This window comes from Crocodylus siamensis, chromosome 2 (genome assembly GCF_052110815.1).
Source record: "Crocodylus siamensis isolate JL-2025a chromosome 2, ASM5211081v1, whole genome shotgun sequence".
Taxonomy (NCBI): Eukaryota; Metazoa; Chordata; order Crocodylia; family Crocodylidae; genus Crocodylus; species Crocodylus siamensis.
In genome coordinates, this window is record NC_143396.1 from 292,570,443 (window position 1) to 292,594,186 (window position 23,744).

At 44.2% G+C, this 23,744-nt stretch overlaps 1 protein-coding gene across 2 annotated transcripts in view; it reads right to left on the minus strand.

Annotated features, from left to right (window-relative positions):
• MDGA2 (MAM domain containing glycosylphosphatidylinositol anchor 2) overlaps positions 1 to 23,744 on the minus strand; it is a 695,817-nt gene that overhangs the window by 270,530 nt on the left and 401,543 nt on the right. The window lies entirely within an intron of this gene.

A 23,744-nucleotide genomic window follows, 5' to 3' on the forward strand; every position in this document is an offset into this window, starting at 1 on the left:
ATTGATCTAATATCAGTAAAAGTAATCACAGGCCTCATCTCACATCTGGCAGAAGATGGAAATAGCCTTGCAGAGCAACTCTGGGGAAGCGTGCTATATGGGGAAAAGGCAAGGCATGCCTGAAGTCTGCCCTTAGATTCACACACTATGTTCTCTCCTCTCAATAACTTGGTCTCTGCCCTCCATTGCTATCAGTGCCCAAGAGGCAAAGGCTATTCACACAAGCATCATGGTACGGTGCTTCTCTCTTGGAAGACAAGCATCATACCCATTTAAAAGTCAGCCATGAAGCTCTTTTCATATGTATAACTTCTGAAGCACTCAATACGAATGCTCCTTACGTAATCTCAAATTATATATATTTTGTTTCCAACTGGGAAGCCTCACAAGGACAAGACCGGTTGGAAATGTTATAAGCAAATATTCATGCTGAACACATGCACAGTGGAAGACAGTGTTCAGATATGACATTTCTGCTGTGTTGCCCTCCATTCCTTCCCACAGCAGAAAGTACTCCGAGTACCCTTCTCTTCCTCTACTCTTGCAACTGATTGTAGAGCGTCTCAGGCTGGGCGCATCCTGGAGTGAAATCAGGACACGCTACAGCATCCTCCTATCTCGTCTCGTGTATTTATATGCTCACAGCCAATGAAGTGTGACATTGTTACAAATGGTAAAGGTTACCGAGTGAAAATTTCCTTGTCTGGATACCTACTTTGGGTAATAAGCAGTTTGCACATAAACAGGAAGCATAACAATTTGAAATGGAAATGAAGTACAAAGCAAGCTACGAGAGCATCTAGTGTCACCTCTTTATATCTCTACAACTTGTGAAAATGCTAATTCAGGCTCAATTTTGTTAGCTCAGGAACTCCTTGAACAAAAACAACTGCTTTTGAACTAACAAAAGCCATTCTGAATTAGCATTTTCATAACTTTGTAGACATATAAAAGAGCTGACACTTCATTGATGATAGCTGTTGTGTGCCTTTTTTATTATTATTATTTTTTAATTTTCCCTCCTCCTTCCCTAGACTCTACACACATAAATATAACATGTTTTGCATTCTGGCCAGGTCCCCGTGGGCATCCCCCGTACTGTAGAGAGCAAACAACTATTCCTAAAGAAGTATAACGATTTTAATTAGGGAACAAAAGAATTATTTTGTTCACACAGCTGAACAGACAACACAAGACATGTTCTGTTTGGTTTGCTGTTACTTGGAAACTCATGTAATTGACTGTTTTATTATCTGAATGGTCACGGGTTTTTAAAGTTTCATGAAATGTAGCAGGCAGAAATTTGTCCCTGGGTACATTGGTCATTTGTCATCATTTTTCTTTCCACTTAAAAAGCTGCCGTCAGCTATTCAGAAAGCAGAAACCACACTGTTGGACTTCGCTGGCCAATCCCACACAATAAATAAATCAACAGTTGCCCTAATGAATAATTTGTAACCACCACCTGAGCTGCAATTTGTTCACATGCTGCATCCCACAAATACGCAGGGATGACAAATGTATTAAACAGCAATAATTTTCCAATTGAAGAAAAGGAAGTTGAATTCTCTGATACAAGGTATCTGAAGGAATAATTCAACCCGCTCTATTTGTCAGGAACCTCAATGAGTCGGTTTTCATTTGGATGTTTCCTCCCCCGGTACACATAGAGAGTGTTACAGCACTTTCTCCTTCCAAGCTAATGGATAGTCAAGTTTAATAGAAAGTCATTTTAAACCTCATCCCTTCCCCATTTTGGCTGCTGCCACAATAGCATCTGCAAGCTAAGATAAGGAAAAGAGGATCTCAGGCTTCTGGCCATAAGCTAATTGTCTACTTGGTCAGGACAGACCTCCCTAACTGCCCAAGTACTAAACTGCAAAATTGACTACCAGTAAGTGAACTGCTGTTTTTGTCTATTTTACTTTGGATAAAGCACCAGTCCTGACTCCCCAGCATCTAGCATGGCCAACACGGTGTTTCTGAAGCCACTGAAAGGACGGTCGATATTTTCTGTCTGGAAGGTCTCATAGACTAGCAATCCAGCACACAGGTTACCTGGCCTTTTCTCTGTTTTTCCAGATACCCAAGATGAAGAAGCATCAGAGCTGCAGCATGGTAAAAGGATTTCTAGCTAGGAAACACCTGCATTTACAGAACTAGAGGAACCACAGCCCTGTGTCCTGCTACTGCTCCACTCCTTTCTGCCTGGACCCTACCCCACACCCGCACATCCAAAGCTGCTCGTCCAAGCAGGAACTGCACCTATTGCTAACAAGCTGCGTTGCCCTGAACTCCTCCATTTAATCACAACCTGGAGAGGAAGAACAAATCACTCGCTCTCGTCTTTCCGCAAGAGCCTTGTCGACACCAACTGACTATCCCTGTGGACACTTCTGTTGCTAACTCTATAGGGATATGCTTGGTTTGACAGTAGCATCTCTTAATTGTTAAATACCATTGTAAATCGATACACACCCACAGCTCCAGAACTGCACTCAACAGCAGAACGAACACCGTTCAGTTCCACCATCTGGCATGCACAGCCCCCCCCCAGCCCATCTGGAAATTTAGCCATTTACCTCGTTGATTAAGTTTCTTTCATAGTTTCCAGGGTCGGAAGGGACCTGAACAGATCCTCAAGTCTGACCCCCTGCCATGGCAGGAACGAGTGCTGGGATCACAATACCCCAGCCAGATATCTATTCAACCTCCACATGCGTTAGGCTGGTTACATGGGACAGTTCTGGTTGCACCTTTAAACACCACCGTGATACTCAAAGCTCTTGGTATTTTTATGTTTTATTTTTAATCTCATGCCAAATTAGCCCCAAAGGTTCTGAATTCTATCACCTGAACTTCAGTCCTTCGAGTCTGCATAATGCTACCACCAACAAGTATCTTACCTCCAAGACTCTTCAGCCCGGGGCTTCAGATACTCCCAAACCCAAGGCAGGCATCCTACATGCAAGCCCAGAGGACCTGGGGTCTGGATGCCCCCTACTCTCACTTGCTCTTAGCCAAAAGACCAAAGGAGCAAGCTAGAGGGAAACCTCCACCATAAATTGTGTAGCTGAGATCCTCGCATTGGGAGGCTATAGTAGACTCTCACAAGGGGGCTGCCTGCAATGCACCCTCGACTACACCAAGTCATCCAAGGCCAAGAAGAAGGGGATCGCCCCGGCCAGGTCAGCAGAACCGCCTGGGTCGAAACCATCGTCATGGCATCTCTCCTGCCAGGTAAAGAGACAGTGTTTGGTAACGTATTCTGTGCATTGCTGTTACTTGTTCACTTCGGTATTGTTAACCTTTACCCTTCTTCCCTTTTTATTATTTTATTCCTTGCTCCATAAATCCCACCGTGTTTTACACCTTCATTTCTGTTCCTTTGAGCATGTTCCAACAACTATCACAATCTCTGGCCATCCTGGTATTAACTAAAACCCTTTCAACCACCAGAATACAAATATATCTGTAGACTACAGAGACCGGGTCAGGTTCCCAAAAATTCATCCTGCTACAGCTGTTGCCTGTAGAAACAATAATCATAGAAAAAGTCTCTTTCTTCTTGCATGGAGCAAGGCAATCAGCATTCTCCTTATTTTATTTCTGCCTGAGCTCTGGTGCACAGCTTCTGCCCACCACCTCCCCTGCTTCCCTTCCAGCCTCCTACTCACCACTGGGTTAAAGAACAATGCATAGATCATCATGGGGGAAAGCTAAGGGATGCGCTGTCTGCTCCCTCTCCTGGCAAGCTGACACTGATTATCACGCATTAACATGTGCAGAAACCTCCTCCATGCCTACAAATAAATGCACCCCCAAGGCTTATCAGCTGCAGGCAGGTTTCCTAAGATTGCACAGCTCTTACAACAGTCATGAGAGGCAGCTATAGGTGGTGGAAGCAGAGAACAGCACCGACACACTCAAAGATAGAGCCAGTAAAGGACTCTGGCATCTGAAGTGGGGCTTGCCTGAAGCTGAGGCACTCCAGGTGTTCAAGGAAAGGCGTGATCCCAATTATTGCATTGTGCTGCACGTGCGTGGCAGGACGCACACTTTTATGTCTATTTTAAATCACTTTAAAATCACACCCTGCTTGCTGGTGCAGGGGCAGCCTGGGAACATGGGTGCCAGTGGGTCCCTGGAGCCAGCCAACAATCAGCTGATCGTCATCTGGCTGGGATCACACAGGGAATAATTCAAGACCCCATGAGGTCCTGGGGGCAGCAGACAGCGAGCTAATCGTTGACCAGTCCACCAAGTCACATGTTCAATTTAGGGCAAGGTAGAAAACAGCTACAAAATGATTATACATTTTCTGTGCAATAATTTTGTGGCTTATTTCTTGTGTTACTGCACCGCTAATTGCCCAAATGTGTGGACAAGTTGCACTTTAACATATAATTAACTGGTGAATCACGCTGTAAGTGTAATGTCTGCCAGGGGCCTAAGACAAACTACAGGCAGTATCCTGGGAGCAGTGATGGGAACCCAGGATTCTCCCAGGTGAGTGTCCTAAGCACTAGGCTAGGACATCTTTGCCCTTACTGCAGGGCCCCGTGAATCTTGCCTTCCTTCCAGCAAAGTGACCCGGCACAAGTAGGAAGGGTGGAGAGTGCCCCATGACCTACAGCTCCCTGTGGCCTGGTCCTCTTGGTGCTCTCTGGGGGAGATGCGAGTTTGAACCTCCCACTTGCCGCAGGATTGTTATTTTTCACCTCTGTTTTTGCAAAGGTCTCAGAGTTTCCTTATGAAACTATCCTTGGTATAAGAACCATTTGTCCATTCCTAGCAGATTTGCTTTTAGAGTAGGGGCAGATTTGAATCCTTTCCAATTACCCTCTCATAGAACAGCAGATATATGGATACGTACTACTGCCCTCCAAGTTTTTTTTCCAGGAGAGCACCGATCATTTTAACTCTGCGCTGGAGAAACTTGGATGTATAGTCTAGGTTTTGTTCACAAACATGGGGATTAGAAACAACTTTTTAATAGGAAACTCAGATTCAGAGGCCATCCAATACTTCGAGAACTAGGACTGTGGTCGGACACTTACCGTACCTCTACCTTGGTAGGGAGTTTGGAAAATGGGACTGGACGAGTTTCCAATACTGAGTTCAGTTCTCTGCCGTTACATGTAGAAAACGTTTGCCTACGCTAACGTCCATTCCAGGGCTTCCTGAAACCGACAGCCATGAAATTCCCTCCTACCAAACCTCAGATCTTTGGTACACAAAGGCTAGGGACAGAAATGACATGTAAATCGATATAAGCAATCGGAAACTGGTTCAAATTGGTACCATGATAGAAGTTCAGTGCACTTAAACTGCTTTCAGAATGGCTGAAACCAGATTAAACAACCACGATGGATGTAGTATCAGACTTAACTGAAAAGGAAAGTCTACAATGAGTCACAGAAAGAGTAGGAGACACATGCGCAGGGTGAGAAAAATCCATCACGCATGTACACAGCGTTTGTAATTGCAGTCTGCACGTCAGACTGGTGCAGGAAATCCTGAGCAAACATCTCAAAGGAGGCCACAAAACCAGGCTGTGATCAAATAAAGACAGAAGAAACTGTTTTCTTCCTAACACTGCCCCAGAAGTATTTTCACCCTTTCACCTCCCCTTAGCTAATTACATTTCAAAGTTATAAAACACATTTACAGTGTCTCAAAGAAAGCCCATTTGCATTCATCAGGTGAAGTTATATCGTCCCACCCCCTATCAACACCAAATACTCCTTTAATCCATCAACATGTTCATATCTTGCAAATGCACATTTTGTGATATATGAATAGTATTAAACACAGTAATTGAATACATTAGTAACTACACAATTTGCAGGTTTTGACATAATAGTTTTTGGCCACTGGCTGCTTCCTAAGCTGATACAGGGACCAGGGAATGCTTGGCTTTATTTTTTGTGGCTATGTGGAGCTGTTTGCAACAGCAATATTAACAAGAATAATTGTGCAAAATACTGATTTTCACCGAGAACACAGAGTAGAGGGTGCAATTCAGATTTGGCCCAAAACAGGGACAGTGATTCGATTAGATAATTCAGATTACTGTCCCTGATTCGATTTGGCCAAATCTGAATCTGAAGAGTCAATGCCGATTTGGAGCATCATGGCTCGTGATTGCGGCTCGTGATCGCTGCAATGCTGGAGTGGATGGAGCATCCCATCCACTCCAGGAGCAGGGTGGGGGCTTCCACGTGCTTGGCGGCGAACCCAGAAGTGGATCAGAAGTATTTCCAGTCCACTTCTGGGTCTGCCAGGGAGCATACAGGGCCGCCCCCCCCCCCCCCAGCTTGGTGATGTGCTGCAAGGGGACCCCTAGGTGCCCTTCCCCCACCCCCCAGACCCAGAAGCCAAGGAGGGGGTTTGGCGGGGGAGCAGCACACTTCCCTGCAGACCTGGAAGTGGACTGGAAGTGCTTCTGGTCCACTTTTGGGTCTGCTGCTGAGCATGCTGGGGAGCCCCCCATTCACCCCAACATTGCAACGTTCACGAGCTGCTGCTATCTAGAGGTATATAGAAAAAAACATTTAAAGCCGTCTCTACGTCTGAATCGCCGAATCTTTCTGAATCTCTCCAAACTGATTCAGAGGGTCCCAGTTCAATTCAGAGAGATTAAAGGCTCCTCTGATTCAATTTGGATTTTGAGATTCAGCCACCAAATCAGGGTGAATTAAAGCTTTGCCCTAACAAAGAGTCAGAATCCACATCAGCCAAACTGCTGCTCACAAATCAACAGCGGTGTTGCTTGTTTTGCCTTGAATCTCATCAGGTCCCATATTTTTGGTCAAGGCTGAAGAGATGCTGTGCTTTATCTGGAGAGACATGGATCACCATGGAGGGACCTCGTTTGACACCAAGGAAAGGGGCAGAACCTGGATCATTCCAAGGAACTGCCGTACAGACTGGATAGCACCTGTGAGCTTTAAGAGAAAAGCAACCAGCTCTCCAAATTGTCACAGTGATTCTGGAGAGAGGCAGGCACTGGTGAAGAGGATTTCTTAGAAGATGAATATTCAGGGGGCTCATGGTATTTACCTGTGTTATGGATAAAATACTGCCATCTCTAACCGGGGGAATAACGTACTCCTTCCTGCACGCTTTTTTAAATAGTCAAGGTCTATTTTCATGGGTTTATAATGAAAGTGATGGAGCACATCTCCAGTGCTGTTTTCTTGCCATATTAGCCAGATGACTGCAGCCATTTGGATGCTACAGGCCTGAATGCTCAATGATTTAGAAGCAAATACTTGAGTAATGGCCCCTGATGCTATACCCAAGGAGGCAGATATTCTTGCAAGGCAAGCAACAGAGAGAGAGAGAGAGAGAAAAAACCTTTTATACTTGTGTGCAATGCCTCTGGTTGGGACTGGTCCTGCTTTGAGCAAGGAGCTGGACTAGATGTGACCTCCTGAGGTCCCTTCCATTTTCTGCCTCCTGGGGTTACTATGCTGGTACAGCTTAACACTGACCCCAATCCAGCCCTCGGTCAAAACACTGAACAAAGAAAAAGTAGCACCCTTGAAAGCCATCCCCAATACCACTCCTTCCTTCTAACTGTACCAGGTCCCCCGTAACCCCAGAGTCTCGCTCACCGGGGCTCCTTGAGGGACAGAGGCTTCTGCAAGAGGTGAAATCTTTCAGAGACTTGGAGTGCAGGTTCAGAGATGCTCTGAGACTGGTCCATGAAACCTAAACCCTTTAGCTCTTCCAGAGTTAGATGGAAATCAGGGGAAACCGGCTTCAGGGCACAGCGGGTTCTGTGCTGGGAAATCCCAGTGCTTGAGGGAACCTAATAGATGCTATCATACTTTGTAGAGTCAAGGGAATTCAACTGAGGAGGAAAGAAGAAACCAGAAGCAGTTTTTGAACCCTAAAATGCATGAGCTTCACTATGGTTCTCAATAGCCGGCAAAAGTGGACCGATACGCAAGACAGAAATGGAAAGGGGTGGGTGGGAGAGAGAGAGAAAGAGCAGGGTTTTACTTAAATCCTTTTAAACAGTTTAAGCTTCCCTAAAATTAGATGTACTAAAACTCAAGTGGGCAAACAAATCAAACATTTTGAGTAAAGCCACAGTACTGAACTATACGTTTGATGCCTTGAGCCTTGATGAATAAAAACTATCATATGGTTTGTAACAAGTTGCCAAAAGATGCCAGATTTAGGTTCCAATGGACGTCACCTTGTTAAGTCAGATGGGGTGTTTTACAACCTAGTATCCAGGTATTATTTTGAAACTTTGAAACCAAAATGAAATGTGCAAATAAAACACAATATGAAAAAAAAAAATCTATTAGTTTCACCAGGAGTTTTCTTCATGCACAAATTGACTATGACGTATCTTCACAACTTGCATTTCAGCAGCACTTGTTCGCGTGGCTAAGTGAATGTAGATTTTTGCACAGTCAGTATGGATGTTGAAGCTGACAGTTGCACACTACATTGCGTTAAATGAAGTTACCGGAGCGGAAGATGGCAGTCTGCATGCGGCCCACTCCGTGAAGTGAGAAATCGTGATTAATGCCATTACCTTAGCAACCAAACATTGATCAACCCTCTCCCTGTCTTTCAAAGCAGCAACTTAGTGGCTCTTTCTGGGGCCAGTAACATGACAGACCGATTCTGAAAAAAAAGATCCTTCAACTCAACACTGAGGGACTTTCCCAGGCGAAGTGAGAGTATCCTGCGGAAATGCTGAAGATGCATGACACTGATGTCCTTGATCTCCAAGAAACACCATGTCTCCAGTGACCAACAGGTCAGCCGCTACTCTATACACGGATACAACCTAATGATTAGCCTTTAGCATCTGAAATATGGCTTAGTTATACATATGAATTGCCACGAGAAAGAAAAAGAACACACCTACTAAATAACAGGATCTAGCTCTATATATAAAAAGGGTTTTCAATTACGAACAACACAAAGTGTTTATTGTAAGGTATTTGTGGCCTCACAGGCTATTAAATGGCTCCTACCATGCCTTACACCATGCCCATGCCTCGTAGGTGTCACTTTTTGCTTTCGAGCCATCTGTCCATCTCCGCCACACACTTTTCCCATTTTGGCCACTTCCAAGTGCAGCCCTGGTCCACAGCCCTGATCCCACCTCCTCTGAAGGCGCTGGTCCCCTGGTCCCGACTCCACCCTCCTCTGGGCTGCAGATCCCTGACCCTGTTGGTTTTCAGCTATGGCCCATCCTTGACCTTTGGCTTCTCCTGGCCCTGTTCCTAGGCCAGTCGAGACCTTCAGGTTCCCTGGCCCTACTTGCCTCTCCTAGACTCCAAGGGCACCTATACACAAGTTTGGAGGCTGCTTCAACACACTTGAAATCCAGTCCCGTGGATTAGACTTGATTAATTGAGTCTGCTGGAGCATGGCAATTACCGCACTCCAGCAGCTTCCTGCATCTTATGTTTCAGTGTACCCACACTTAAAAATGGCAGCAGGGGTGCTTGAACTAAAGCTTGTTGAATGAGCTTTAGTTCAAGTACCCCCACCACCATTTTCAAGTGCGGGCATGCTGATACAAGAGACACAGAGGTGCTTTAATTAGAATGACTCTTGGAGCTGCTGTAATTAAAAAGTGCCACTCTCCCCACCACCGGAGCACGTGCAAAAGTGCCCCAAGGCTCCGATTCTGCCTCTCATCGCTTGTGGGCTATGGGGTTTTGACCCTTCTTGCTCTCATGACTGCTCACTTGCTTACCCCAGCTTAGGTGTCTGGCGAATTCCTGACTGCGGCCCCGCTTGTCAACGGTTCTTCACATATTTCATAGATTTCATAGACATTAGGGCTGGAAGGGACCTCGAGAGATCATCGAGTCCAGCCCCCTGCAAGGGGCTACCAGGATCAGACTCTTGCTCCAGGTCAGGCTCTGCACTTACATCCTGCAAGTCCAGCCTCGTTTTAGGTCACGTGACTGCTGATTGCCTCTGGCAGCACCCACAGACTGTTCCACCTCTTAAAGTAGCAAGAGCACCAAGGATCCTGCTACAATGTTGCTCATTTAAACATTATAATACACTTTAAAAAAAAAAAATATTGGGGGGTATAAAGAAAAAAATAAATTCAAATAGACTTGACACCAAAAGGAAGTTATATAAAGTGTGAGTGTATATATGTGTACACACACTCACACACACTCTGTGTGTTTGCATATACTCTCAGTGTGTGTGTCTCTGTGTGTATACATATACATACATAGTGTGTATGCATGCATAACAAAATAAATAGATGCACATATGTATATACACACATTATACACACACATATTTCTGTGTATACACATACATTTGTGTGCACACGCATGCATTTGTTTGTTCTGTGTCATACATACAGTGTATATTCACACACACGGAGAGTATATATAATATACACACATACATAAACGCATTCATGCACACATACACAGAGTATGTGTGTATATGTGTCTATATACACATGTGTATCTCTCACATGTGAACACACATATTCTCTCTCTCTCTCTCAAAATAATGTGTGTGCATGTATACACATACAAAACCAGCAAATGTGTGTATCACACACACATAGAGTATATCTACAAAGACACTGTAAGAACGTATGCTGACTACCAGTCTTCGATGAGCAGATCTCGTTTGCTGTACAAGAGTACAGTCAGCAACTCAGTCCTGCAAGTGCAGGAATGGACGCCTACTCTACCAAGCCCAGCTGATGTTTCAGTTGGAGCTGCAGCCTGCTTTACATAATCTCTTGTATTCATTTTGACCATCTCCGTCATTCATCAGCACTGGCATCACAACATACATCAAGTAACTGACAAATTAGATAACGGGAAACTTGCTCAAAGCTGAATAGATTCTCAGGCCAGAAGATACTCTTGCAATCATCTACAATCTGACCTCCAGAATGATAGATGTCAAAGGACTGCCCAAAGTTAATATGAGCCTGAACTACAGTATATCTTTTAGGGGAAATAAAACCTTGCCTTCTGGAACACTCTTCCAGGAGTTCCACCACGGCCCTCACTCTGCTGTTCCAGAAGTTCCTTACTCTCCTAGGACACGAGCAGACCAGGGTGATGTGCTCAATCACTAAAGGAAAAACCGTGTTGTTGTGGGGAGTCCATTTCGGGAGCTGCAGGCTAGCAGCCGTGGGCTGTCCATCTCTAATAAGCAGTGGAGGGCATGTTTATACATGCGCTTTAATGCACAGTAGACTATTTTACTGTGCATTAAAACATCGCATTAAAAAGCTGTGATGTTACAGTAACGCATAGTAAAATAGTCTACTGCACATTAAACACCACTAAAAAAAATGTTCAAATGCCCTACTGCGCATTATTGCAGACTAATGTGCATTGATTTGTTACCTCACATTGGAGCTACTGAATTTAATACAAATTTGAAAAAGCGCATTAATTTATGTGTAGATGTGCCCAGTGTCTAACAATTGGAAAGAATAATTTTGTATCACTAAAAACCAGAGCACTGAAACTCCTGATAACACTATTTCATATTCACTCTGAAGGACAGACATGGATTTATTGCTGGCTTAGAAAATGATGGCTGCTTGGGGACCAAATAACAGCACCTGGTTACATGAATGAGGTGCATGCAGAGTGTAAAGCCAACCAGCAACAATCTACTTAACATGGGATGTGTTGAGAACAGAGAATGCTATTCAATGTCTAAGTGCATTGCATCTTTATCATCCACACTTCTAAACTAATCAGAACGACATGAGATGAGTTTGACAAGACCTACATAAACACATTGCATGCAGTAGTGCTTCAAGAAAGCTAATTTCCTGAAGCTGAGGAACATTAGGAGAAAAACCAACCAAGAGGGAAAAAAATCACAGATCTAAATAAATGTAAATGAATGGAAATAAAATTTTAAAGAAGTATTTATTAGTTGGCCTGCAAAAAAGCAATTCCAGAATGAAAAAGGGGCAAAAAATTCAAAATGGGAAAGCAAGGTGACTGAGGTAACTCCAAGCCAATTACCTAATATTAATCCCGGGGGGGGGGGGACACAATGGAAAAAAACCTGATATGTTCATGATTTAATAAAGAATTCAGCAACATGGCTTTATGATTTCATTTTTTTAATGAGATTACAAGTTTTTTTTTATGACGGGTAACTTCTGAAAAGTGTTTGACTTGGTACTTTAAGATAGTCTATTAAAATCTGCAGAGGATACAAAAAATAGTGAAACAGTAAATAAGGATGAGGCTAGGGAAGGAATCAAGAGCATTAGAGAACAAGGTGGAACAGTTGGTCTTCTGGGCCCATTCAAACAAAGCATCCTTTAACATAGGTGAGAGACGGGTATTTGGTTAGGGTGATACCTTTTATTGTCCAACTGTATAATTGGGAAAGAGTCAGACAAGATTTCAAATCCAAGACATTAAAGATATCATACTAAGAAATCCTTGCCTCTCAATTTCTGGACCATCATGGTTATGACGTCACTGTCACATTACTTTAACTCGGGTGAAATACAAGGTTGGGCTCTCTGAAGCAAGGAATGAGGACTGAACCTGTACAATGAAAAAGCAACAACTCTGAAAAGAGTGTATTGTTTCTAAGTGAAGCAAAGTCAGTATGAACTGCCAGTGAGATAGCGCTGGGAAAAAAATGCTAATAAGATCCTGAGATGTAAAAATAACAGAATAATGGGTAGGAGGAAGGTGACTGCACTTCTGCATATAGCATCAATAATACCAATACAAGAAAATGCCATTCGTAGTTTTGAAATCTTACAGCTACTGATAAAGCAGAGATGATACAAAAAGAGCCATAGCAGTCATCTGATAGTTAAGGAAAATGGGATAGTGGGAAAGATTTGAAGATCTTGGTTTGCTTAGCTTCTCAAAAAGCAGATGGAGTAGTGAATTCATTACAATAAAACAGCTCCTTCCCTAGACAAAACACATCAGGTATTTAAGGTCTCTTTAACTTAGCAGAGAAAGGGAAAACAAGAAACCATGGCTGGAAGCAAATCCAGTCAAACTCAAACCAAAATTAAGTCATATATATCTATACCTATAATACTGAGAGGAATTAACGGTTGAAACAAAGTACCAAGGGAGGTAGGGGATTATTTATCTTTATTTATCTTTAAAGAAGACTGGATACCTCTTTGTAAAATACCCATTAGTCAAGCCCAAGACACTGACATTGACATCTGGGTAACCGGGCAGGATTTCTTGGCCTGTAATGCACAGAAGGCTGGACTAGATGATCTTAATGATATCAGATCTTGCATTCCAGGGGCATGTCCACACATGCAAGCACGTGCACTTGCAGCAGCTCAAATAGAAGCAATGCAAATTTGAGCTGGGGCTTTTTGCCTCAGTGCAAGTGCTCGGACATGCACTTTGTTGTGGAGCAAATTGTGCCACTTGGGGCAAAATAACCCTGGATGGTTCCTCCCAGCTCTGCAGCTAGGGGGAGCTAGAACCTGGGGCCAGCACCTGTGCTATCCCCAGCTGTATAAAAGGCTGCCCTGTCCTGGCCCCAGCAGTATAAAAAGCTGCCCTGTCAAGTGGCTCATGGCTACTAGCTCTCAGGAGCTTCCGGGGCCCAGCCAATTGGTATTGCTGTCCCTTGTGCCAGCTGGACTGCTGAAGCAGCCCTGAGAGTTTCCTGCACCCTCTACACACTGCAGCAGTCTGGCAGTGGGGGCTGCTGCCTGGCTGTGACCTGCTGCGCACCTGCCAAACCCAGATGGGGACTGCACAGCTAGTATAGGCATCTGCCTCTCTAGGCCACCTGCCAGTGGACTGTGGTTGCAGGGCTGACCTCTGTGCAGCGCTACTGCCACATGTGCTCCCTGCCCGGCCATCTGGGCAGCTATTGCCTGGAAGATGTTCCAGGTGTAATGGTCTGCTTTGAACTGTCAAAGCATGTCGTCCTGGCCCCATTTGTCCAGGAGGTCAGCCACAGCCAGATGGGTCCAGGGTGCTAGCTCTGAGCAGGCAGGGTCCTGCCACTGGCCTCCCTAGCAGGAATTCTGGTGTTCCCTATTGGAAAACTGAAAAATACCTGATAAAAAAATCCCGAAGTGGGAAATGCCAGTAAGTGCTGGGATTTGTTTATTTGTTTTTTTTAAACTACGGGGTGCAGGGGCAGAGATTGGCAGGGTTTGTGGAGCTGGGGGGATGGGCTGGCCAGAACAGGGTTTGGGGGGGGGTTGGGGGGCTGGCAGGGGGAGAGACCAGGACCGGAAGTGATTGGGGGCCTCAGGGGCGCTGTGGCCAGGCAGGGCAGGGCCCGGGGGGCTGGGGGAGTGGGCGGGGCTGGTGGGGGTCCCCACCATGATCCCCTCCCCTCTCCTCGCCCTTACTCCCTAGCACCGGAGCCCTGGTGCTGAACACGGAGCCTGGCCGGCTGCATGTTTCAAAACCAGGGTGAGGGGCCAAGCACAGAGACATTCTAGCAGCCACAGCATCTCCTTGGCGGACCCAGCCTCTGGTTGCCTCAGGGCATGGTCCGGGGCTGTGCCCTGCCTCACTTTTTTAAACTTTGATTTTTTTTTAGACCCCTAGATATCCAGGGGTCTAATTTTTTCATTCCCGCACGTGGCTCTTGCCCTGCCTCAAAGGGGTTTGAGGCAAGAGGCACATGCACGCTTGTCTGGATGTACCCCAGGAGCCTACATATCACTTTTGAAATTTCACACTTTAATTTCTCTAGCTGGAATGTTTCTGTTTTCAGCTTCTAGCTATTGCGGATTTTGCACTTTACATGGAAGACTGAACAGCCCTCTCATAGGATCATGGCATTGGAAGGGACCCTTAAGGGTCATCACAGGATGCAGGATGGACTACTCCTAACCATCCCAGCAGATGCTACCCTGCCTTGTAGCATTCATCAGGTTCATTTCCCAGGGAGGTACTCAGAGACTGCAATGAAGTCCTTCAGGCTTTTATTGTACAGCATGCTTTCTAGTCCTTTAATCATTCTTATGGCTCTTCTTTGGAGCCTTTCCAATGCATCAACATTCTTCTTGAATTATGGATTTCAGAACTTGACAGAAGTCCAGTATTAAATGCAGAGCTAACATAAGCTGGTTCTTGAAATTACCTTGTATATATATCCCAAGATCATATTCACACTTCTGGCTAGTGTTATAGCTGGTGACTCATGTTCAGTTGATTATCCAGCCATTACCTCCAGTTTTTATTTCCCAGGGTCCTGCTTCCAAGATTGAGTCCCTACTTGGTAGGCATAGACTATATTCTTTGCTCCTACAAGTATTCACTTACACTGGGCCATATTAAAAAGGATATTGTTTGTTTGTACCTTCATTAAAAAAGCATTGCAAATGTTTTGCATCCAGTTAATGGTCTGTCTGTTATCTACTATTCCCCTAATATTTGTCATCTGAAAATATTATCAGTGTTGATTCCAGGGTTTTCCATGTCATTGATAAATACTGTATTTTCTCACATAACATCCCTGCCCCCCCGCTCCCCCCAATATTGTTTTTGGGAAAGCAGTATGAAAAAAACAAAAAACAAAACCAGAGTTATGCCTACACAGGGGATGGATAAAGCCTAATCTTCAGTTCACTCACCTACCCTTTTCTGCTTAGCCAAAAGCTGAAACTTGTAGCTGCTGCTAAAGTCTGGTCTCCATTTGTGGATCTATGATTTGAGAAAGAGGTCTATGAAATAGAAGAGAGGCAAGGAGGAGCTAAGAAGATAACACAATTGCTGATAAAAATAGTCAGCACAATTAATGGAACATCAAGACCATTGAAAAGGAGAAACGGTCATTAACGCCTATGGAGTAAAGCATAATAAGCCATTAAGCTACCAGAATAGAAATGTCATTGCTGCTGGGGGGGGGGTGTTAAACTTCAGATAGAGGAGGATTCAAAGAACAGTGTTTTCTAGGGCAAAAAAAAATCTATCTTTCCCAATTAAGACATGCACCTCAATTAGGGAACAGTAAATGTTGTATGCTGGCAAAGGTGGTATTAAGTGATATGGAGTCAGGAGCCACTGCCTGGAGGAGCCCACTGGAAATAATTGCTCCATGAAGATCCCTGGTTTTGAGCTGCTGCTGATACCTAACATTTCACACATGTTTACATCCATTTAATTTGTGCCAAATTGATGGTATATTGCTTTAGCTTCTTAATCAAAGTACATGCAGCATCTAGGAAAATGCATCATTAAATCTAAGGATACTATATGAATATTATTACCATTATCAATCACACTTCATAATCTAATGAAAAAAATATCAAGTTAATTTGACAAGATCTATTTTCCATAAAGCCATATTGACTGGCATTAATTGTATTACTCTGCCTTCATCTTTAATTAATTGAGTCTCATATTAGCCATTCTGTTATTTTCCCAGGATCAATGTTGGGCTGATAGCCTTAAAATTATGTGGGTCATCCCATACGTAACTTTTAAATATTGGCATTTTAGTTTTCTTCCATTCCTCTGGATTGTTTCCAGTGTTCCTACACTTACTGAAAGTCAATACTAGGAACATCTAAAACTAACCAATTAAACCTTTTACAACTCTTGGATGCAGTTATCTAGATCTACTGATTTGCATAGGTCTGGCTTTAATAGAAGCTCTTTAATACCCTCCTGCGTTACTCTTCAGTGGAAACTTCCTCCTGCTCCTCATGATAAGAAAACACCCTGTAACTTTTTTTCTAAATACACAACAGGACTCATCCACCCTATAATTTTATATACTTGTGTACCCACCTAATAATGGACCACTCATTTGGTTTAATGCGTTACACGCCGGAAGTACCCTTACACAGCATATGCCACCAATTCAAAAGCACATAAACCCACTCCCCAACACAGCAACCATTCATAATTACTGCATTCATCGACAAAGCCCCTTATTGTACACATCACAAACATTAAATACAATTAACTGTTGTTATAATATGCAGGGGATGCTGTCCTCAATTTAGCTGTAAGTGACTAATGATGATAATAAAAAGATACCAGTTAGTTCACATGTCCATCTGGAACTCTTTGACTGCTCAAAAAGCGTGTGCAAAGAGAATCATAGAAAATGAGGCTTGGAAGGGACCTCAGGAGGTCACATCTAGTCCACCCCCCTGCTCAGAGCAGGACCAGCCCCAACTACATCATCCCAGCCAAGGCTTTGTCTAGACTGAACTTCAAAATCTCAAAGGATGGAGAGTCCACCACCTCTGTGGGTAACCTGTCCCAGTGTTTTACCACACTCCTAGTGACAGAGTCCCACTTAACTGCACAGCACCATAGTTTACTGTGCATCTACGTTTGCACATTCTTACTATGCAGTAAACCTCACTAATCATGAATAAATCTGCTTCCTGTAAATGCAAGTAGCAAATTTACTTTTGATTAGTAATGGCACAGTAGCAGATGTCTGACCAGAAGCAAATCTGCTTCAGGTCAGCTGTCCACCAGGGGACAGGTGATTGCTCCCCACCCCCAGGAGCCCCCTGCTGCCGGGGCGGACTCTGCCACTGGAGCCCAAGACAATGTCCCCCAGCCTGGCAGCAGGGAGCTCCAAGCCCATCACTCTGAGATCACGACTGGGGATCCTTATGTCCCAGTGGCAGCTCCACGACCACAGGGCCAGTGCAGAGAGGCCTTTATCGCCCAGGCCCATGACTGCAGTTGGCTCTGGGACACACGGGTCTCCCAGTACCGGCTCTGCTGTGTGGAGCTGGTGCTGGTCAGCTCCCTGCTGGTAGGAGCTCGGGACCCTATTCCCTGCCCAGCTCTGTGCTCCCAGAGCTGAGCAGGTAACAAGCTGAACAAGCTCCCCAGCCTGTTCCCTGCCCAGCTCCATGCTTGCAGAGCTGAGCAGGAAAAAGGGTCTCCAGTCCTCCCCTGCCCCCCATGATTGCAGAGTGGGGTCTGGGAACTGTCCCAGTCAAGTGCAGATCATAGCCCCATGCCCCGATCAGGTGATTGAGGCACAGAGCTTCAAAACAGCTGCAGGGATAGGTTAGATCCCAGCCCCTTGCCCCAATCCACTAGCGAGGCCTCTAGTAGCAAGCTAGCTGCTAGATGCCCCACTGGCAGATGGGGCAGGTGGCTGAGACTTGCCTCTCCCCTGAAGCTCTTTGCAAGTCCCCTGCCACCAGTTGGGAAGCTGGGGCCAGGAGCACCCTGCTGCTGGGGCAGGGGGACATTGTCCCCAGCCGGCAACAGGCAGCCCCCCGGGGTCAGGGTGCAATGTGCCAGCTCCAGCCAGAAGGCAGCTATCTCCAGGGCTGGTGCCTCCTCTCAAGCCCTGGGCTAACATGCAGGGGAGCCTAGAGCTCCCCCTGGTGGTGGCAGGGGCCGACTGGAGGGCCCCAGGAAGTGGGAGCATATTCTGCCCTTAGCAGCAAATTTTCTCCCGCTTCCCTGCATGTGTAGATGCCTGCCCAGGATTGTTTACTTGCAAGTAAACCAATCCCAGATCAAATGTGTAGACACATCCACTGAAAACAGTCCAGCTTCCTCTTCTTTGGAACCACCCTTCAGATGGTTGAATGACTAAATGGCAGCACGGTGATAGCAGGATGGTCTTAGGCGTAACGTCTTTGCTGTAAATATGCAAAGGCTGAGACAAATCCTTGCATTTCCATGAATATCGTGATATTAAGTATAACATAGTGAGATATAATCAATACATTAGATATTGAAATGTGATGCCTGGGCAACAGATGCTTCCATCTTGCTTTCAGTCTTGAAACAAAGGCTCAAATACCCAACTAGCCTAGGCACGTTGCCAAAAGCCTCGGAGAAGGAGCCACAAAGATCTATTTCAACAATGTGCAGGATGCTTTTTCTATTAACCCGTGATTGATTAACCAACAAAATCTGCCATGGGATATTATCACATGGCTTCTGGCTAAGATTTCTCAAAAGATTCAGACATCCTCATAATACCAGGATCATACCTCCACATCAACAGCAACTACTGGGTGGGTCCCAAAGCCCAAGTTCATTTTCAGCTAGCTTGCAGTCATCAGGGTAACTAGGTGTCTGGGATATTATTTTTCTAGAGGGAAAAGTTCTCCCAATATCATGATATGATACAGCAACATCTGATCATGTTGGCCCGCTGCTGAGGTCCAGATGGCTCTCCTTTCTCATTCTGAGTTGAATTTGGCTCATTCAAAGTTTCAAGTGCAATTTGGTCAGTGACTGTGGTTCAGAATTCGAATGAACACACCGCCTGATGAAGTCATTCTTTCTCAACAAGTGCTTCCCAGAATTGCCTTCTCCACTATTGGGAGAGGGGTTGCCTGCTGGTGGTCTCAAAATCAGGCATCCAATAAAGGCAGAACACTAGGGGTGTGCAAAGTGGGCCCTATTCAATTTGGATTCAGATTCGGCCCAAATCAGGGATCACTGTCCCTGGTTTGATTTGGCTGAATCTGAATCTGAAGATTCGATGCTGAGTCAGAGAATCAGCAATTCAGACACAGGAACAGCGTTAAAAGTTTTTTCTACATACCTTGAGACAGTAGGGACAGCTTGTGATCACTGCGATGCTGGGGCACATGGAGCATCCCACAGGAGTGTGTGTGGGGGCGGCCCTCCATGTGCTTGGCAGCAAACCGGAAAGTGGACTGGAAGTACTTCTAGTCCACTTCTGGGTCTGCTGGGGAGCACACTGAAGGCCCCCCCAACACACCTCTCCGGCTCAGTGATGGACCGCAGGGGGTCCCCACCACCAAACCCACGAGACACCAGTCACCAATCTAGACGGACCCCTGTGCGCATGCCAGCAAACCCAGAAGCGAACTGGAAGTGCTTTTAGTCCACTTCTGGGTCTGCTGACGAGGGCACTGGGGACCCCCTCTGATTTTTGATTTTGGAGATTTGGCCACCGAATCGGGCCGCATCTCCACTGGATCGAATCAGGGACCAAAGCTTTGCACAGCCCTACAGAACTCACTCCCAAAGCTCCAGTAGAAACCTTCCCTGCTGAGCAAATAGTGAGAGCAGTATGCCCCCTGCCCCCATCCGCCCAGCTCTATCATAAAAACCGAGGCATGGCATTCATTGAATCATAGAAAATGAGGGTTGAAGGGAGCTCAGGAGGTCACATCTAGTCCAACCCCCTGCTCAAAGCAGGGCCAGCCCCAACTGCATCATCCCAGCCAACTATATTCATACTCAAGAGTTTATTCTCTCCTCCCACAAATGCCCTCAATTCCTAGAGAGCATTTAGGAGCTAGCATTCAAGGACTGCGAATGTAGAGCAAAACCTAGGCCAGGATAGAATAACTAGTGCTTTAATTACCAACAGCTCATTTCTTTGCTGTCAACATGGCCTTCTTTAAAGGTTGTTGTTCTCCCCCCACCCAAATCCCTAACTTTCAATAACTGTCAGAACAATTAAGTTGTCAAGCATTTTCTACTAGGGCATATCCAAAACTTTTTTAATATCAAGTAATTATTTGGTACTTATGAGACCAGATGCATTCACATTTTCAATTTAAATGCAAATAACGTGGGGAGATTCACACAGGTCTTGTCTCTATTTTTATAAGTGCTTTTACATTTTTTAAGACAAAAGGATTTGTTATTTTGGAGGTGTTTTGTGGCAGATGCCTTTTTTTTACCTGCAATCAAATTAATTAGCTTCTATTTTTTATTGCTTTTTTGGGGTGGTGGGGGGAGAAAGGAAGAGGTGGTATGAACTTCTACAATGTGCTGGAGTAGAGTTCATTATACAAGATACTCAGTACATGCACTGTTAAATGGATAAAGCTAAGATCAAAGTATGTGAAGCACAGCATGAATTCTCCCTTAATTGCTTTAAAAGTAAATATTCAGGAGATATAACTGTCATCAGAAGAGCTTAAACATAATGGACCTGATTTCCATCTCATGCTTGCAAAATATAAGAATAATCCCAGTGGAGCTACATGAGTATAACACCACCATTAAGAAAGAAGTACCATTACTATTATTATTACTACTGCTATTGCTGCTACTACTATTAGTAATTTATTTTCATCACTATAGTGCCCAGAAGAGCCCCAGTCACAGACCAGGAGCCCAGCCTGCCAGGCATTACACAAGCATAAAACAGAAGAAGAAACCTACATTGATTACAATTTAATCTGAAAAAAAAAAAAATGACAGGTAGACACAGTCAGGGGATCATAAGAAGGACTTTGAAAAAAGATGTTAAATTATGTAACCTCACAAAACAGAATAGCTGATGAATGCTAAGGAAGAGATGAGAGCAACCCATACAACATGGATTTGTTCTGCTTTAGGATCTGTGAGTCTGGTTTTGATCCTAGTTCCTATCATTAGTTTTATACCAACCATACACATTACCGCAGCACTGATAGGACCCAGGTGGGATCACGTTAACCAGATCACTTACACAATTATGGGAAGGTGCCCAGATAACACAGCATAAAGCAATCTAACAGGGTAGGGTTGAAGCCCCATCTATTTGGTGCTGTGCAACGTGAAATGAAAAGGCCATCTTTGCCTCAAAGATTTCAAGAGGTAGGAGATGAACAAATCAAACTCATCACAGTGACATTATTGCGGGGAAATAACAGTGCAGTGAACAGTGCAATGAACGGTGCAGTGACATTATTGGGTGGGAAGTAATAGTGCAATGAACATGCATGGCATGGTAAGCAGGAGTGACAGGCGACCACGGATGCAGTACAGACTTCAGGCTTCTTTGAGGGGGGAGTAGACAGGGAAAGTAAAATACACACACACGCACAGTTATTTTTCTGTTATAGAAATTCTATATGTATCTACAGAATGGGAGAATCATACGTACAAATGGCAACATACAAATTAAAATATGTATTTATACTGTATATACCTCCACACATATACACACACACACGGTTTATGTTGTATACTAGTGGCCGTGTCTACACATTTAGCACTTGCAGAAGCATTACTGTGCAGTACCGTCACCACGCTTTCCCCTCCTCCCCCCATGTTACTGCGCTCCAGCAACGAGCTATGGCACAGTAGCTCATTGCTACTGTACCATGGCATCTAATGTAGACAGCCCCCCTGTGTACAATAGACTTATGTGCATAATATTGTATTTTATGATATAAAATATATTAGTATTATTATTATATTACTTCCAATCGCCAGTTCACAAGATGTGTGCATGATTAGAACAATCCAGGTATGTGAATTCTGGAATAATACACTTGGTGCACTGCCTTTCTTCCAAAAACTACAACTTCCCAAGTCTCACACCCACACACAAAACCTAGACACGAATTGGAATATAAATTAAACATTACAGAGAAGTTGACATAAGCCCCAATAGGTTTTATACTTGCCAAACAAATTATAAATCCTCTGAACATTACAGCTGGCTGTTGATCAGGGCCAATGCCTTTATAAAGTCTATTGGTAGTGCCAAAGCCTGCTGCCAAATCAGTCAAAAAATATCCTTACACAGCTACCCAAGAAGCCAAAAGGAAGCAAATTGCAAATGTTCATTTTCTCTCTACCCCATGAAACAAATAGAACTTCAAGTACAATTATTTAAAAAAAAAAAAAAAAGTATAATTTTAAACAAAGAAACAAGACAAGACACTAAAATGTCTATCCTGGGATGTCTATTTCTTAATACACCAGAAATTAAAATATAACTCGAAGTGGATGGGGATTTCTAGTCTACCCAAGGATTTTACTAGAGACTATTTGTCTTGCCCTGACAACGGTTACATTGAATAACGCCTTCCATAGCTAATAGCTTTTATTCAATGGTTCAAACAACAAAAATGAATTGGATTCTTGTAAAATGTTGCAAAAAGGCTTGTCATGCTGGGCCAAACCCAAAATCTTTGAGCCTATTGTGCAATTTCTTGACACGGAACAAAACGATTATATTGAAACACGTTTCAAACTTACCAAATTGAAATGCTTCAATAATGTCAAGAGGAAATATACTGGAACATTTTAACTTCATAAGAAAGGTTCTCTCATTTCTGTCCCAATTCAGAATGAAGCAAGAGTTGGAAATCCTATTGTGGGTAAGACAGTCATAGTCTCAACAGGTGTTAGCAGGCCAACCTCTGCTAACAAGCATTATGATTTTAACTGCCATGGCTACACTGGGTTTTATCACTTGCTAGCCAACACACACTAAAATCACTATTCTTTTCCTTTTGCTTTGGGAAGGGAGGGGAAAGACACTAGAGGAACTTTTGTCCCCGAAACACAGAAAAGAAGGTACAGGGCAGGCACAACAGAATGAAGGACAGCAGCCAACTATCATTAGAAACTAAGACTTCTGTAAACAGAGGCTGTAGGAAGTTGTAATGAAATGGGTTGCAGAATCAATAAAACATCTACATTTTTGTGGGAACATTTCTGAATTTATCTGCAATGGGCCAAAGCCTGATAAAGAAAGAAAACACATGTCTAGGGTTGCAATTTCTGGTAATAGAAATAAATGGACTTATTAAACTCCAAAGCCCAATTATATATTTATTTGTTTCTTTACAATTTCATTCTTAGGGTTGTAAACTTTTAGGAGAAAACACCAATGACTTATTTCTGCAGCAACCCATGGGCACTTCACATTGGCAATGCACATAAGAATAGGCTTTGTGCAGCTGAGTTGCATCACGGTCGTAGAGAAGCCGGGCTGGAAAGAGACCGCCAGGGGTCATCTAGCCCAACCGCCTTGCATAGGATCACCCCTATGCCAACCACCCCATCTGACCACGA